At 35.9% G+C, this 19,558-nt stretch overlaps 1 long non-coding RNA gene across 1 annotated transcript in view; it reads left to right on the plus strand.

The window, feature by feature from the left end:
• Nucleotides 1–491: 491 nt before the first annotated feature.
• LOC106148634 overlaps nt 492–19,558 on the plus strand; it is a 33,367-nt gene continuing 14,300 nt past the window's right edge. Inside the window, exon 1 of the long non-coding RNA XR_001234270.1 lies at nt 492–532. This is a non-coding gene — a long non-coding RNA (uncharacterized LOC106148634). The remainder of the gene's footprint in view (nt 533–19,558) is intronic.

Raw genomic sequence — 19,558 nt, forward strand, 5'->3', positions numbered from 1 at the left:
TCTGAATCATCCAAAGAACTATGTGAGAAACCAGATATAAAATTATGAGAGGTTTCAGTTACTGAAATTCTTTATAATCTTTGCAATTGCCATTTAATAGCTATAAACTTTCTAGTCCTGTTCTTAAGTGATTTTTCTGCACAAATTGGCATTGTTCTTTAGCAACATAATTTCCTCCAGAAGTCCCTTTAATCCATAGTGTATTGTTAGCCTACCATAAAGACAAATAATGAGTTTCCAACTCTTGTTTTTAAAAATTTCTTTTATATTTTTGAAAGCAGTCATAAATGATTACAATTGTTTCAGCATCTTTTTCTCTAAAATGTTAGTTTTTCAAAATTGGAAAATCTCTTCAAGCCATTAGATCATAGGACAACTGATTCTATTTATTTATGTACTGTATTTGTTTTTGGTTTTAGGAGTCGGGGTATTGCCATGTAGTTCAGGCTGGCCTCAGACTCAGAGTAGCCCAGGCTGACTTCAAACTCACAGCCATCCTTCTGCCTTGGTCTCCTAAGTGCTGGAAACACAGGTATGTGCCACCACACCTGGCTTGATTAGCTTACTTTATAACCATCAGTGTCACCTTATCTTTCCAAAGAATAGAGAAATTATCGCAGGAAAACAGTGTTCTACTTAGTCCATGAATGTCAATTTCTGTTTTTTCAATATTCCATGCAGAAACCAATCTTTTAGTTTTTATTCAGTTTTGTTGTAATATAAACACATCTTTTGTGAATTGAGTTGCCTTGTCTATATTATACATAAGTATTAACGTCCAAACAAAGCTTAAGCCAGAAAACTGGTATAGGACCCTGTGATCTCATATCCTTTGTTGCAGCCACTTAGTATCAGGAAAGTTTACATTCTCATAGAAACAAACACAATGGTTCCACAAACCATACCCTTTATTATCCCACCTCAACTTTCCTGTCTTACTTCCTATAGTGTCTTGTCTGATTCTGTATTCCAAGAGATAAGCAGATGCTGCTAAATAATTCATGGGTTAATACTTTAGATGCAGAGATCATGTTGAAAATATTCGTCAACTGTCAGCAGCTGTGTGAATTATTTGTTGAACAGGTGTATAATTATGAACAAATGAAAATAGAAACAGGCAGTGTAGGAAGCTAAAATATGGAAATGATATTTTGCATATATGCTGTGTAATTATCTCATTTTATATTTCCAGATATCTCTGGTGTTTTTGAACAATGTTTATATCATGTTGTGGCTGTAGAACTGGAGACAGAGCTTAGATGCCTCACCTAAAGTCATTGAACAAGTATTTAGTAATACCAGTTCCACAACGTGAGCAGCGGGAAACAAGGCCACCCCTGTGTTTCTTTTCCTCATAACTAACATAATGCTGATGAGTGAACAGTAACTTCCAAAGATGTCATTTGTAGATGGGGCCAAAAGGATAAATTTGCGCTTACTATTGGATGACCACCAGCAGTTATTCTTCACTTTTTTGAGGAGTCAGTGTGTTTTTATTTATATTTTAAGAAGGTCATTCTGTCACCTCCTGAGAAGAAAATATTGATTAGTTTAAATTAGTCTTGATAATTATATTTTTCTTACTAATTTTGGCTTAGGAAAGAGCTTATAACGCAATTCTAACCAGTGAAATATGAGGTACAAGCCAGGTGTTGTGGTACATGCCTGTAATTCCAGCGCTCTGGGAGGTTGAGGCTGGAGATCACAAGTTTGAGCCCAGCCTAGGCAGTTTAGCAATCTAACTCTGTCTCAATAATAAAATGCAAAATAAAGGGCTGAGATGTAGCCCAGTTCAAAGGCCCTGTGTTCAACCCCCAGCATGGGGTGGGGTTGGGGAGAGAGAGAGGAAATATGAGGGACAGTCTGCTGGGGAATTTCTAAAAGTTTTGGATTTTACTTTTTTTTGGTTCTTGGAAAGAGCAAATACTGGGAAAAGAATAGCCAGTACTTAGAACACTTAGCAGGGTCTTTGGATTGAAGATTCTGTTGAGTTGAAAGAATAATGAAACTGGCACAGAAAATGATCTGGAAGGAAAAGAGATGGCATTATCGCATAAAATGATTAAAACTGGTATTTTGAAGATGGCACAGTAGTTTTTATTGATTACATGAAATGCTTTAGATATGAAACTAAGGAAGTTTAAACAAGGCAAGTTATACGTTACAAATAATTTAAAATTAAGTGTGTAAAAAAGGTGAGTGCTAGGAAGTCCTCACTCCACACTTCTGCTCCTACACTTATGCTTCACTAACTTCTTCCCTTCCACTACTCTGTGGATCCCTCCTTCCAGCCCCTGAAAGTCCCCAGCTCACTCAGCAATTTCTCCATTCAGTTCTTAAAATAAATTAAGACATTTTGTTTTTAATGCAGAGTCTGCCAAAAAAGTGTATATACACTTCAGGAAAAAGAAAAATAGTGTGATGTTTTTCAATAGACGGTGTTACCCTCATAAGGAGTAAAGGAATCTGACCACCGCCATCCTAGTCTGAGCAGAGACCACTTTAAATCCCTTCCCACTGCTGTGCTTTTACACATGCTGCAGCTGTATCATCATGCATTATTAAGGCCCAGTAAGCACAGCTACACCCTGTAATTCCCAATCATTGTTCAGCCCTGCTCTTGACAAACAACTTGCAACTGCTTGTGTGTTCTCAAGTCCTATCCCTAGTTAGCCACAACTTCTTTGTACTGAACTCCCTTGAAAGTCCCATTGTGATGTTTTTCCTTCCACAGCCCCCCTTTTTATGCTCATGACCCTTTAAAGACCTTATAGCCTGTATGAGAGTTAGCTGGTCTGGTCTCTAGTGCCAGTGCAGTCCCTCTCAGATTTGTTCTGAAATAAACCTGTCCTCCTGGCTGGGGATTTAGCTCAGCGGCAAAGCGGCTGCCTGGCAAGTGCAAGGTCGTGAGTTCGGTTCCCGGTACCGGAGAAAAACCAAAAATAAAAAATAAAAATAAACCTGTCCTCTTGAGATTGTACCTCTATTTTCTTTTCCTTTTTCCCAACCTGGGGGACCCGAGAGGATGTTCTATATTGCAGAAAATCTACTACGCTGCTGGCCCTTAGAGAAGAAATTGAAAATGCATGTGTGACAATCTCAATGACTAAGGTTAGCGAAGCAGTTCGCTATACTAACAAATGTCTGAAGCTAATGGCCACCAGTTTGAGCACGTCTTGTAATTGTAGAGGACAAAGGTAACTTATATGAGTCTCATGATATCTGAATAAATTTAGTTTTAAAATATTTATACAAGTTTTTCTTTTCCTGAAGTGTGTATACATTTTTTTGGCAGACTCTGTAGATGTCTTTAGTGGTTTGGAGAGATGAAAGAGACTGACATCAGAGAGATGCCAATAAATTTAAATATAATCTTGAAAAAACTTTGTTTTTAAAATGAGAGAGACACACGCAAGGAGAGACAACTACCCGGACATCAGTCATGGTTTATGGAGCATAGGAGGCATAGGGAGTTTGGAAGTAGGTGGGTGGGGTGGTGATGGACGCGATCTAGGTCAACCATGCAAGCGGGCAAGGGAAAGTAGGAAGCTAGGCAGGTAGGGCAAATAAAAATCAAAGAAACTGGGCGTGATGGTGTGCATATGTAATCCAAGCTCTCAAGAGGCTAAGGCAGAAAGATTGCTACAGTTTCAAGGCCAGTCTGGGCAACATAGTGAGTTCAAGCTTAGCCTGAACTGACATAGTAAGATCCTGTCTTAAAAAAAAAAAAAAAATCAAAGAAAGGCCACTTTTCAGAATATATGCTTAAAACCCAATCTGGAGAACACTTGGGTCACACAGGAGAGTTGTGGGACCCACTTTATAGGCTTGATATCACTTAGATCCATACTCTTTTCTCTAGAGGAAAAATCAGCATTCATGGGACATCACCAAGTTCTCACTATGCTCGTTTTCTGTAGGCTGATATGTCTTCTGATAACACAGTGATCTAAAATGAGAGAATTTATTTTAAGTTTTCCTATAAATACCTAGGAGGTCCATGGTATTATTCTCTTTCAGTCTCCCAAAGTCCTGCAGGCTGGAAAATAGCTTTAATATTCAGTCTAGAGTGGTAACTACAAATGAACTCTTGTCTTTTCTAAATATCTCCATAAGAATATAATATCCTACTGTAAATTATATCAAAGCTATTCACAAATATTAAACAGAAAATCTAACAAACGGGCTTTTCTTTGGTGACACTAGAAATACATTGTTACATTTTTGGCATTTGAGGAAAAAAATTACTGAATATTGTATACCTAGTTGAGCTTAAACTCATAAAGAGGTCATAAAGAGGGAGGAAATAAAGATTACAGGCAGAAAAAATATATAAAATAGAAGAAAATGGAGAAAATCAATAAAACCAAAAGTTTGTTCTTTAAAAAGATCAATGAAGTTGATCTTTAGCTAGATTAGGAGAAAAGAATATTCAGATACTAAAATAATAAAAAGGGATACTACTATAGAGTCATGAAAAGAGTCTAAGAAAATACTGTGAACAGCTGTATGTCAACAAGTTGGATAACCCAGGCAAACAGGACAAATTCATAGACATCTACAAACTACAAAACTGATTTAAGAAACCCAGGTGTGGTGGCGCACGCCTGTAATCCCAGCACTCCAGAGTTTGAGGCAGGAGGATCATTGCGAGTTCGAGGACAGCCTGGGCTACAAAGTGAGTTCAAGGCCAGCCAGAACTGCATAGCCAGACCCTGTCTCAAACCAAAAAAAAAAAAAAAAAAAAAAAAAAAAGTGAAACAAAACGGATTTAAGATGAAAGAGAAAATAGCAAGGAGATTTGAATGACCAATCAAAAACTTCCCAACAAAGAAAAACCCCAGGGCCAAGTGACTTCATTGGTGATTTCTAGCAAATACTAAAAGAATTAATACTTCTCAAATTTTTGAAAAGAGAGTAGAACATTTCCTTACTCATCTATGAAACCAGAATTACTCTAATAATATAAGCAGACAAAGACATGAGAAGAAAACTATGAGTCAATACTTCTTAAGAGTATAAATGCAAAAGTCCTCACCAAAATCCTGGGAAATTAAATTCAGACATTTTTCTTAAAAATATGTAAATGATCAGTAAACACATGAGAAAATACTAACCAAAACCACAAGAAAGTACCACTTCCTACCTACCAGTAGGACTGCCATCAAAAGAACAAGACTAGTGTTAGTGAAGACGTGGGGAAATAAAAGCCCTAGTAAAATGGTGCAGTCACTGTGAAATACAGTTTGGTGATTCCCCAGAAAGTTAAACAGATTTACCACCCAGCAAGTTCACTCCTTGATGTATATCCCCAAATAGAACACAACAGATACCAATATTTATACCAGTATTTATAGAAGCATTATTCACAATAACTAAAAAGATAGAAATAATCCAAGTACTCATCAACAAATAAATGGATAGACAAAAAGTGGTATATACATGCAGTGGAATACTATTCAGCCATAAAAATCCTGAAGCACTGATACATGCTATAACACAAATGAACCTTGAAAACAATGTGCCAGGTGAAATGAGCCAGACACAAGGGATAAATACTATATAGGATATGACTTTTATGAGACATTTAAAATAGGCAGATTCATACTGACAGTAGATTAGAGGTTAGCAGGGGCCGGGAGGAGGGAGAAATTGGTGTAGTTGAGGGATGGCTAATATTTAAAAAGAAATAAAGGCTTTCTTGGTTTATAATACTTGGAGTGAAGACTACAGTAGAGTTTTGGGCCTCAGACCAAATCCCAGTGATAAGGTATCTTTTCTTGGCATGAACAATAACTGGAGTAACTCAGGTTTAAGGAAAATTTTAAATGTCACAGGACAGAGGCGGGGAGGAAAGTGTGAAGTGATAAGGTGCTAGTCTGCTCAGCATGGCTGTGTTAGATAGCATAATACAGCAGAGTCACCCAAAGCGAATTTGTGAGGTAGAAAGCTTCACTTCAGGCATCTCACCTCTTTCTGCTCTGCTCTTTCTAGAGGCTTCAGCCTTTCCTTCCTTCCTTAAGCTTTGGAACTTAGAAACTAATGACATGAAGGCTCCAGTGGCAGGGTCACAAAGGTCTTTAGGGTTAAGGATGGTTCTATTCAGAGGATGAGTGAATTTGTGTTGGAGAAAGAAACAGTACCAGGCGTTAAGTTCTGTGACCTATAGGTGGAATTGTGATGTCCTCTGTGTTGTTTTTGCTTTCCTGTTGTAATGATATACCTGACTCATAATTTTAAAAATACCAACAAAATATACATAAGAAAATAAACAGTAGAAAGAATGCATTAAAATTTTTTCCTAATATTTCAGTCTTTTTCTTTGTAATTCTCTTCAGTCAGTGCTGCTTTACTTGTTTAGCAATGTTCTTTAAATTGTTTTAAAACTGTTGCAAATTGATCAAAGGTTAATGTTTCCAGTTACTACAGATTTTTTAAACTCTTATGTATTATACAAATATCATAAGGTGTAGCATGAGATAATGAACATTTCAGTTGCTTAAAACTTTAAATATCGGACATTTCAGCTAATACTGACTTATGGTCCCCTTCCTTTCTCTTTAAAGTTGTAAAGTCTCATCTTTGATATTTCTTCAAATGTCACATGTCTCTGCTTTAGACAAGAAAAGTCCCCTGCTTTTTTTTTTTTTTTTTGGTACTGGGAATCAAACTCATGGCCTTGTGCTTACCCGGAAGGCGCTGTGCTGCTGAATATCTTCCTGGCCCAGTCCCCTGCTTTTAGAGACTCATGTAATTACATTGGGTCCACCAAAATAATCCAGAATAATTTTCCCCACCTCAGATCTTTAACCTTAACCATATCTGCCAAAGTTCCTTTTCCCATGTAAGGAAATATGTCCATAGGCTCCAGGGGTTAAGACATAGACATTATTGGGGAGGTCATCATTCTGCCCACCACACAATATATACAAAAATAAACTCTAAACATACCATAGAACTAAATATAAAGCTGGGTGTGCTGGTACATGCCTATCATTCTAGGTGATTGGGAGGCTGAGGCAAAAGATCATGACGGAGCAACATAGCAAGACTCCAACCCAAAAAGGAAAAAAAGAACTAAATATAAAACCAAAACTTACAAATTTCTCAAACATATAGAAGAAAATAGTTGGGTCTTTGAGTTAAATAAAGCTTTCTTAAATCGGCTATATATAGCTGCTGTAAAGTTACTCTTTTTTCCCTTTATAACTCATGAGTATCTTTGAAGGAGATATCTTAAGATTACGCAAGATATACTGCTTCTCTTTACACTGCTGGTTATTATCTTTGTCATCCATCAATAATTCTTTATTTGTTTTTGTTTTTTCAGACAGGGTCTCACTTTGTAGTGCAGGCTGGTTTTGAACTCACTGTGTAGCCTAGGCTGGCCTTGAACTCATGGCAATCCTCCTGTGTTAGTCTCCTGAGCATAGGTTATTCTTGAATACAACGAATATTATTGTGTGTTTTTTCCTAAAGGTGAGTTTTAGGTTGAATTATATGTTCAATACTTACAGATTGAAATTGTGTCATACATAAGAGCCATCATTTCTTCCCCATGTGTTTATTTGTTCAGTTAGGTATTTTTGTCAGTTTGAACTCACAGACTCAATGAGTTATATATCCTGCTCATATAATTATTTTATTGCTCAAACTGTATCAGATTTGGGCATTTAGAACTCTTCTAAGTTGGCTCCTATGCCTGTTAGACAGGGTCCCCATCCTTCTGTGAACATTTCTCTACCTGGCACAAGAAGTTATTTTAAACTCATATTCGCTCTGCCTCAGGCTTCCTGGAATTAGTATTTCCCTAAGAAGCCCTGTCTTGCTCTTTTCACTGGAGAATGATATTTAGAAATTAAGATCTGCAAGATATTTGTGCTCATTGCTACTGGTACACCACTGAATATATATTTATAGATTCATACTGACACCTCTTCTCTTGTTTCAGCCCAGCAAGGGTTTGTATTATTCTCCATTTCCCTATTTTAATCCTGTTTCTGAGAGAAAACTGGCCTTCATTATCTAGCATTGTATTACTTAGTTACTTAACCTTTGTACATACATAATTTCTGAATTCTTAAAGCATATCTAAGTATACTAACTAAAGTACACTATTTGTGTAGAGTGTTCCAGGTTGCTTAAATTATTTTTTTTTTCATTTCTTATCCCCTTTAGTGTGACTGTGTTATTTGCAATACAGTTAGACTTATTAGTTACTGCTTATATTCCATTTTGGGTCTTCCCACCCCATCATCCTGACTAGTTTTAATTATTTATTTTTGGAGGTGAAACATTATCATGGTCTATGAGATAGAGCTCTGCATAGTAGAAGTATTCCAAATGTGTCACTTTACTGTAATCTTTACTACCCATTTCAGCTCTTTGTTTTTCTATTCTGATTCTACTGACCCTCCAGAGATAACTCATCTCATCAATCTCATCAGTTTCTGGTTTAGCTTCCCAGAATGTTTTCCTTATTTCAGTGGATCAGTGTGTATTTTCTTATATACTCTTTTTTTCTGTTAGGAACACAGTATACTTTAATCTTCTGTACTTCATTTTTCATGCACAAATATACCCTGCACATCTCACCAAGTTCATAGATATCTTCATTGCTCTTACAAATGTTTAATACTCTGTTGTTTGGATTATTACAGTTTTTTAAAAGCCATTCTTTTATATACAGATATCATCAAAATCACTCTTACATAATTGCACATTTAGATGGTTTGCAATATTTTGCATTTATAAACAATGTTTTAATACAAAAACTTACACACATGTGTTTTCATATTGTTGGATAGCGTACCTTAAGGATAGATTCTAGGAGCAGAAAAACTGAGTTAAAGGGAAGTAGCGATGAAGGTTTTTGTTAGGTATTGTCAACTTTCTTCCAAAAGAATTGTACCAGTTTACATTCTCAATGATAGTTTTCTCAAGGTCTTCAAAATTAAAGTTTTATTTTGATTCTTACCAATATGATAGGTGAGAAATACCATCTCCGTGAGGTTTTAAATTATTTATTTATTTTATTTTTTGTTAGTATGTGTTTGCAATACATAATTACAGTCATTTTGGGAAATGGGTATTTTTCATCCACTTTCCTCCTTCCTCCCTTCCTCTCATTTCCTTCCCCATCTCTGAAAGTCTGCTTCCTCATTTCCTGCTATCTCCCATTTAGTTTACTCTTGCTTTATATTTTGGATTTCTCATATAAAACAAACAGTATTGAATATTCTGTGTCTGGCATAGTTCACATAACATTATGATCTCAAGTTCCATCCATTTTCCTACAAATGATATGAATTTATTCTTTACGGGTCAGTAAAATTCCATCTTGTATATATATGTCATATTTTCTGTATCTGTCTTTTGATGGGCATTTAAGTTGTTTTGGGAGTTAAGCTATTGTGAATCGCACATGGTAAACATATGTATGCATGTTTCAGTGTGTTTTACTTTTTTTTTCTCTAATTAGGAGTGAATTTACCTTTATAGGTATACATTTAAGGGTCAACTTTTAAACAGCCTTATTGAGAAGTGACTTTTTGCATACCATAAAATTCACTTATTTTTGGAGGTGAAATATTACCAATAGTCTAAGAGTGGAGCTCTGCATATGAGAAATATTCAAAGTATGTCACTTTCCTATGATCATTACTACCCATCTTTTTCTCCATTTACATGTAAAATTCAATGATTTTTTTAATATACTTACATAATTATGTGACTATCAGTGCAATCCAGTTTTAAAACATTTCTAACACTGTAGAAAAAGATCTTTGTGCCTATTTCTCAGACATTCCTTGTTTCCTCTTCTAGCCTCAGTTACTCAGTAATCACTTTCAATCACCATGGATTTGTTGAAACCATTTGTATGTGTAGGGGTGTGTGTGTGAATTTTCTTTTTTCCCATTTTCTACTGAGCATTTTATCCTTGTCCTCCCTCCTCCCCCAATAGGCTCTACTTAAGTTGCCCAGAGTGGCTTCAAACTCATGATCCTCCTGCCTCAACCTCCCAAGTAGTTGGAACTCCTAACATATGTCACCATGCCCAGCTATCTCTCGATTTTTAAGGATTATTTATATATTGGACATACTAGCCCTCTTACTGTGATATATATGGAAAATATTTTCTAGCAGCTTGTCAATTGTCTACTGACTTTGTTTATGGTGTTTGTTGTATGAAATTTGCTTATGTTGCTAGATTCATTAGTCTTGATTACTTCAGATTTATATTAATAACCTTTGCCAACTGCTAATTCTTCCAAAATAACAAAAGAGTCTAATTAATCTTAACGAAGTTTATTGTTTTTTGTAGTAAGAGAGACTGCTGTCTTCACAGGATCTTAAGAATGGCTCAGAATAGGTAGTCAAGGGGGGATTATTTGTATGCTTTGGGGCATCTAGTTTTAAAATGGGTTGATCATTGTGCAGTATAGGGGCCTGGTTGGGGTTGGACAAACTTTATTTTTTTATTTTTGGGGGGTTTTTTTTGGTTTTTCTCCGGTACCGGGAACCGAACTCACGACCTTGCGCTTGCCAGGCAGGCGCTTTTGCCGCTGAGCTAAATCCCCAGCCCCTGGACAAACTTTAGAATGGGGCAAAGTTTAGGATTGTTGGGCCTGGTGAACCAGCCTTGGGGGATAATCACTGGAAAAAGCCTTGTGAAGCGCTGAATTATTCTGGAAACGGGCCGTTTATTCTGATGAGGCTAAATGACTAGCTTTCATTTATAAAAAGATTTTCAGAAAGCTCCTAAAATCAGAAATAATTCTTAAATTATTTTTAATTTTACCTTGTTAGGCAAAAATTTGTTGGAATGGTTAAGTTAAGCTGTGGGGCTTTAGGTAGTTTCAGTTCTTGTATTTTTTGTTCAGTTTCTCTCACCTCTTATTTTCAAGTCATCTCTTTCTATTTTGATATGTAAGTTCTGGCTCTATGTTCTTTTGACATTGCTTTCTGATAGCAGGGAACATTGAGGATATATTTATAAATGTTTGAACATTCAAAATTTTTCTTGTGCTCTTGCATATAAATGATATTCCAAATTTCACTTGACATTCTTGGATCACGGAGCTTTTCTCTCAATTGCCTATAAGCATTGTTGTACTATCTTGTAGCTTCCAATGCTGCAGATTGCAAGTCTTATGTTAATGTGATTTTTTTTCTTTTTTTTAGAAAATGTGGCCACAAATTTCCTACTTGTGCTAATTATAAATTGTGTTTGGGCTTCCTTCCATATATTCTCTGCACAAATTTGAATTTTCCCCCATGTTCTTCTGGACAGGTTCTGATGATAATTCTTATATTTTTAACAGTTACTGTGCACAATTACACAATTATGTAACACTCAGTACAATCCAGTTTTAAAACATTTCTAACACCGTAGAAAAAGATCTTGTCCTTGCTTTGGCAGCACATATACTAAAATTGGAACAATACACAAAAGATTAGCATGGCCCCTGTATAAGGATGACACACAAATTCGTGAAGCGTTCCATATTTTTATATGCACCCATGTGTATAGCAGCACAGTTTGTCATAGCTAAATCTCAGAAACAACCCACATGCCCATCAGCTGAGGAATGGATAAAAAAGATGTGATATTTTTATATAATAGAGTATTACTCAGCTATGAAAAAGATGAACTTGAGGCTTTTATAGGTAAATGGATACAACTAAAGACCATACTTGTAAGTAAAATAAGTTGGACCCACATGTGTAAACATTGTATTGCCTCCCTAGTATTAGAACCTGAAAGGATAAATAAAACCCAAAACACACAATAGATATAATGAAAGGGATAAAAATTGCTCAAAGGGGCTGAGATTTTAGTTCAGCGGCATAGTGCCTGCCATGCAAGTGCAAGGTCATGAGTTCAATTCCCAGTACAGGAAAAAAAAAAAAAGAAATTGTTCAAAGGAAGGAACAACTGGGATGAGGGAAAGGAGGAAAAGAAAGAAAGAAGGAAGGGAAACTATATATATAGGAAGATAGCTGGGACAACTGTACTGCTGATGTCTAATGGTTTATTGAAGGGAACAGTTAGTGCTTAATTCATTTTTTTGGCCAAATTTGCATGCTTATATGTGGTAATCTGAACAACTAATTTGAAGATAACAATATGCCATATAACAACCACTAGTGAGTTCTTACCATCTTGTCTAGTGAAACTCTGTATTGTTTCTAATTTTTTTTATAAATTTTTTATTTTCTTTAATCTGAGAAAATAACAATATGTAATATAATGACCACTGTTAATTCTTGTCATTTTGTTTTGAAACCCTGTATCACTTTTATTGTTTTTGCTCTGTTTTATTTTTGTCTATGTTGTTATTTTGTTATTGTTCTCTTTTTATTCTCTTTAAAACACAAAAAATACTAACCTTGAAAAAAATCTTTTGTGCCCATTTGTAGACATTCCTTGTTTCTTCTCCTAGCCTCAGCCATCCAGTAATCACTTTCTATCACCATGGATTTGTTAAAAACATGTGTGCATATGTGTGTGTACGTATGTGTATGTGTGTGTGCTACACCAGAGTTACTTAAAAATATCAACAGAGGACACTTTCTATTCATAAGAACTTTTAAATTAGTCTATAGTACAGTAATTGAATCTTTCTATTGAAAAGCTTATAAAAATACTTCTCTTTGGATTTCAGAAATCTTGTAGGTGATAGATTCATGTTTCACAGAAAACACATTTGCTTAAAAATTCCAAGTCTTTCTTAACTCAGGAAAGTTTTATTTGACTATCTTATAATCAACAATCTCTGTCCCTTTCTTTCCTTATGAAATGCCATACACAAAATCTACCCTCTATTTTTGTTAATTTTTTATTCATTATTTTTATTTCTTTGTATCTTGGCTATGTTGTAAGATAATTCCCTCATTGATCTTCCAAATAATATTTTTCCAATAATGTTTTTCTTCAGGCTTTCTACTGAATTTTGAAATTTGAAATCATATTTGAAGTTTTAGGAATTGTTTTGTACAAATACTTGAGAGTTCTTATGACTTTTAAGTTACTCTTCTGTTTCTTCTACTATTTCTGAATCCATTTGAGTTATCTGGTTTAGTTGTTTAGTTGAGAGCCCCTTTTCAAATTGCAACATCCTCTTAAATTCATATAGGTTCTTTTGACATTCAGATGTCAGTGAAAAATAATGTAGGGCATTTTTCCCTCTGAAAGTAGATTTGCAAGCTGAGAGCTCTTGTGTAAAGCATGATAAGGGGGAATTTTCTATTCTGGCTTCTCTCCAGGACTAGTTGAATGAGGTAGCATTAGTAAAGTAGTCCATCTTTCACAGGACTGCAGGCAGCAAGCAAGCAGATATTCTCTTGAGTCTTCTGAGTCAACTCAGTTCACAAACAGCTTCCTGCCATTGTGCTCATATGATCCCACTTCAGGAAGACAGAATTGCCTCCAGACTAGGGTTTTCTCAGCATGAACACCCTATGCCTATTCTAGGACAGTAACAATATGTAATATAACAACCACTGTTAATTCTTGTCATTTTGTTTTGAAATGTAGAGAGGTTCTCTCTAGAGAACTTAGGACAGTGATCAGTAGATCATTAATATAAAACTTAGCAGCTTTTTGTACCAATTTTCTCATAAGTAAGTTTCTATGCATCAATCTCACACTTTCCAATTTTTTTTTTTTGTTTTGTTTTGGTTTTGGTTTTGGTTTTTCTCCGGTACCGGCAACCGAACTCACGACCTTGCGCTTGCCAGGCAGGCGCTTTGCCGCTGAGCTAAATCCCCAGCCCCCACACTTTCCAATTTAACACAGCCTGAACTTGCTCTGAAGGAAACAAGAGCAGGTGTCAGTTTTCCAACCCCATCTTCGAGGAATATCCAAAAGTAGCTGTGGGGCATATGTTGAATAGTTCCCGTAGCAGCCTGAGGTTTTCTTCTGTAGCACTTACCACAAAAATTTCCTTGAGGACAGGGGTTTTCGTCAGTTTCAGGAATTACTATTTTGCCAGTGCCTAGAACAATGCCTGACACATGATAGGACTCAATAAGCATGAATCAATAAGTGAATAAATTTATGATTGTATATCTCTTTGCCCTTAGACCATTAACTCCACAGTAAGAGGGATCTTCCACACTCTTCACTTTTGTATCTCATATACCTAACATAGTATCAGCCTCATAAAAATAGTTGCATAATATTTTAGTAAGCTAGTGAATGTTTGCATAAATGAAATAAAGTAAAATCCATGCAACTAAGATTCCAGTAAAGGAACCAATTACATAGTTTCATTTCAAGACTTCCTTAATCCTGGATGTGATGGACACCTGTAATTTCAGTGCTGTAGTAGGTAGGAGGATGACAAGTTTGAACCCAGACTGAACAACTGAATAGTAAGACCCTGTCTCAAAATAAAAAAATTTTTAAAATGAACTACTGAGGATATAACTCAGTGTGATAGCCCCCAGTTCAATTCTCAGTACAAAAAAAAAAAAAAAAGACTTATTTGATGAAAAACTTTTAGCACTAAAATTGTCTTTCAGTAACATGTTCTCTTAACTTGTAGGACCATTTGTTTTATCTTAAGAACACATATTCAAAATGCCCAGTTCAGTCTTATCTTTATAGAGAATGTGACTTTCTTTCTTGGATAAAATAGATAGGAATGTACATGTTTTCCTCTTCTTTCCCTTCTTCTGTAAACTTGTGTTTACTTTTAAAATTTTATTGATGATTTAAAATTTGTAATAAAATTGAAAATGCTGATGAGGTCTTTCACTCTAGTAACAAGAAATATTGCCAGTTACTCAGAGACTAAAACTGCCGTGAAGTACATTAAAATTCAGCTCATGGAAAATGATATAATATGGTTAATTGGAAATGTATATTTGCTTGGTGCATACTCCATGATCATAACATTTCCAAAATTAAATTTGAATATTTAACAATTTGGAACACCTTAATGCTAAGCCTTATTGCTTGGCTGAGCCCCTTTTATCAAATTGGAACTCTAAAATTACCCTTTATCTTAATGATCTAACCCTTCAAGGGCTTCCCTTATGTTATTTATTTTCTTAAGGGATCCTTCATGAAAAACATTGCCCAAAATGTGTATCATAAGAATGAGTGAAACGTGAAGATGAAGAAAAAGAATAAAATTAGGAATGAAGAGAAATGACTCAAAAGATGGAAACTTGTGATTTAGGACAAATAAATGAAGGAGTGTAGGACGCATCTGCTGATGTGAAGTTGCTAGTCTCAGTAAAGGCAAAACTCATTCAGCATGAGTAAAGAAGGAGTTACATTCCTCATGCAAATATATTTTGGGATCTGAGCAAAGTTGGAAGGGACAGTCCAACTGGAATGATGGAGGAAGATGGGCATTCCAGGGTTAGCACATTAGCGTCTCCTACAGTAGAAAGGAGAAGAGATAGAATATGAGATAATTGTCATAGTGACTCACTTTAAAATAGGTCGTATTTATTATCCTAGAATTTCAATCACAGATAACAGAGCTATAAAAAAAAAAACTTCAATTGATCATTTCAGTCATTTCCCAGTCTTGCATCTCTGAAACATTCCATAGGTATACAGTATACATAAGTGTAATTTGAAAAGAGAGACATGCTGCAACCTCTCTTAGGAACCTGTAGATATACCAACCTCTTTGTCAGTCTCTTTTCCAGTGAATTAAACTTCTAAAAAAATTTTTTGAATTCTTGATTTCCTTACCCTTCCATTGCCACCACCTTTGTCATCTTTAATGGAGACCCTTCAGGAGGCTTCTTAATGATATCTCTGTATCCAGGTGTTCCTTTTTTCAACATGTCTTCATCTAGTAATTATAAGATTCTTGTTATAGGATATAGCCAAATAGAGAAATCCAATTGTTTTACAAGATTTTCCTCTTAAACAGTAAACAGAAGATTAGAATAGGATTATATATTTTTTGGTTTTTGGTACCAGGAATAGAACTCAGGACCTTTATGTATTTTTTACTTATATTGCTGCATTGGATAAAAGAGTAAGAATACTAATTTGGTAAGTGCCTTAAAATCTCTACTTAATTAGAAGCTTTATGATAGGAGATAATGCCTGCTCTTCTGCAGTTCTAATCTCATCTCTTTCTGAGATTGTTATCCTGAACTGCATTCCAAAAGGGATGTAGTGATAGAGAGCAATGCAGGCTTGAGAGTGTTAAAACTTAACACTTATGCAAAAAAATTTTTATTTTTACTTATTTTTAAGAAATAAAAGAAGAAAAACGTATTAACAAACAGACATCCACTTACAAAACAGCATAAGAACAATACAAACAATACAGAGTTACAGACAAAGTTGTAGGAAATTAACAATGGTTGTTGTATTACTTATTGATATCTTCAGGTGGTTTCTCAAGAAAACAAATAGAGACATGCAAGATTGATCAAACAAGTAATCATTAACTGTTCCTTTTGTAGAGCAATAGAAGACAGTACTATAACTATGTTAACTATCCTGTATGTATGTACTTACATTATTTCCCCTTCTTTCCCTTCTCTTTTCCCACATCCCAGTTACAGTTTACTTATGAGCATTTTCCTTTCGTTTCACAATGTCTGTCATACCTCCTAGTTTTTATTCACTCTTTCAGGTCTTATACTAGTAAGACAATATGATTCTTACATATGCAGGTCTGATTTATTTCACTTATGAGTATGGTCTCTAGTTGTGACCATTTACCTATAAAAGCCTCAAGTTTATCTTTCTTTATAGCTGAGTAATATTCCATTATATAAAAGTACCACAATTTTTTTATCCATTCCTCAGTGGATGGACATTTGGGTTGCTTCCACAGTTTAGCAATTAAGAACTGCACCACTATGAACATGGGTGCACATATATTGCTGTGATATGATGTTTTCAGATCTTCTAGGAAAATACCCGGAAGGGGAATAGCTGGGTTGAATGGGACCTCTAGACCTAGTTTTCTGAGGAGTCTCCAAACTGATTTCCACAGTGGTTGCACCAATCTACACTCCTACCAGCAGTGGAAAAGGGTTTCTTTCTCCCCACAGCCTCTCTAGCACTTGTTATTAGTTGATTTCTTGATGATAGTCATTCTTTCTGGGGTGAGATGGAATCTCAGTGTTGTTTTAATTTGCATTTCTCGAATGACTAATGATGTTGAACATTTTTTTATATATTTATCTACCTTTAGTATTTCTTCATCTGAGAAGTGTGTGTTCATCTCAGATGCCCCTTTTTGTATTGGGTCTTCGAATTTGGGCCTGCTGATTTTTAAAAATTCTTTATATGTTCTAGATAAAAGTCCTTTGTCTGAGGGGCAGTTGGCTAAAATTTTTCCCAGTTCATGGGTTTTCTTTTTACTGTGTTGGTGATTTCTTTTGATGTGCAAAAACTTTTCAATAAGATGTTGATTCTTTGAAGTATTTCCCATGCAGTTTGGTTTTTGTTCATGAACTTTTGGCTTACCCCTATGTCTGTAAGAGTTTTACCTACTTTCTGTTCCAGCAGATTTAGTATTTCTGTTTAAATATTTAGATCTTTGATCCATTTTGACTTTAGTTTAGTGCATGGTGATAGACATGGGTCTAGTTTTAGTCTTTGGCATGTGGAAAGCCAATTGTTCCAACACCATTTATTAAAGAGGCTATCTTTCTTCCAGTGAACATATTTGGCCCCTTTGTCAAAGATAAATTGGCTGAGTGTGTTCGTAGTTGTGTGACACATCTTAATTCCTTTTTTCACCTCCTTTTCACTCCTTTCCTCTCTTGATCCCCTTCACATTTAAGAAATATCTATTTCCCCGCTTCCTATTATCCATCTTTTATTTTGGTCTTTATAATTTAGGTTTCTCATATAAAAGAAACCATGTGCTACTTAAGCTTGTGTGTAAGATTTGTTTCACTAACCTTATAGTCTCAAGGTGTATTTATTTTCCTATAAAAAACTCAAATTTATCTTTTTATGACAAAAGAGTACATCATTGTATATACATACCACATTTTCTTTATCCATTCATCCACTGATGGACATATAGGCCACTACTAAGATTTAGCTATTGTGAATGGTGCTGCTATAAACATGGGTATGTCAGAAAGGAGAAGCCCGGCCTGGCTGAGTTACTCTCAGAAAAGGCTGGGTTTGGAAGTACCAGCATTAAGTACTAGAACCCTTGTCCTGCTGCCTACATCCAACACAAATCTGAGGTCTGATTGCCTCCCCTACCTACTAATGTAAGCAAGGACATGTCTTGGCCTAGACATTGCCATAGCCTGCAGTTAACAGAGGAGCCTCTGGAATAGTGGGGGCACCTCACAAACCCATGTGTTATGAGGCTAGCTGGAAAACCACTGTGATTTACTGGACCATACACTGGCAGATCCTGGACAGAAACCAATCCTTCAAAATTACTGAGAATTTTTTTTGTTGTCCTTGATTTCTTTTTTCTTTTTTTTTTTTCTTCAATAGTATTTTCAAGTTTGGGGAACGATTGTCCTTTATTATTCTTGTTGTTGTTTTTTCTACATTTCTTATGCATTTTTCTTTTCTCCTTTTTTACATTTTTCATTCACTATATTTTTCTCCCTTTCTTCCTTTCCTCTTCTATTTTTGCAGTGTTTCCTATATTAACTAAATTATATAAATGTACTTCCACTACTTCGCAGGTAGCTTTGTCTCACTTTATTCCTCACCTGCCATTCTTGAATTTTACAAATTTTTCTCCCTACATATTCCCATTCCCAGCTCCCTATATCTTTAATAGTGTAATCATTACGGTTTCTGAATCTTGAGATAGGTAACTGTGTGTTAATACTGTTGAACTTCCTTCTATCATTAGTGGAGGTATAATTATATAAACTCTACCTTCATTTAGGTCATTAAGGTCCTGTGTGTGGCATGTATTTCTTCTCTTACTTCTCCTTCTCCTCTCACACTCCTTTTCTTGGATCCCTTCCCATTTGCAGAGGGATCCATGCACTTCTATCTCTGTGGCCTTGCTTTGTTATGCATCGCGAGGAATCCATCTTGGAAAATGAGATTTACAGAGGCAGATGTTTTCTTGTGCTCTGCTATGAGTTGCACATTTGGAAGAAGTCCAGAGCAGAGGTTGCTGAAACACCTGTGTGTCACGGCCTCCGAAAATGCCAGTGGAGAGTCCTCCTAGACTGGACCATGTCTCCAGGGCATACATGAGCCGACAGGAGAGCTGCGGCCTACACACCCCCCATGCAGGAAGAAAACCACACAGACCCGAGCCCCACAGCAAAGACAGGGAGGGGGGACACCACCAGGGTGGCCGCCGGTCCTGGGTGCGCTAACTGTCAGTATGTCCTTTCATTGACTATTCACTCAAGAGTGCGTTCTGTGTTTGAGCGCGATAAATATTTCTTGTGTGACAAAAAGAACTGGAAACTATTTGTTGAGAAATCCTTGGGAGCTAGTTAGGATCTTCCCTTTCTAGCAAACTCAAGCTGAAACAGTCCCTCCCTGGTTCTGTGACACAATGTGATTGCAGTGTTGTGAAAAAGTGTAGAATGGGGAAATGACAGGGATATGAGATGGATG

Source organism: Chinchilla lanigera, unplaced genomic scaffold (genome assembly GCF_000276665.1).
Source record: "Chinchilla lanigera isolate Chin_1 unplaced genomic scaffold, ChiLan1.0 scaffold00024, whole genome shotgun sequence".
In the NCBI taxonomy this organism is placed as follows: domain Eukaryota; kingdom Metazoa; phylum Chordata; class Mammalia; order Rodentia; family Chinchillidae; genus Chinchilla; species Chinchilla lanigera.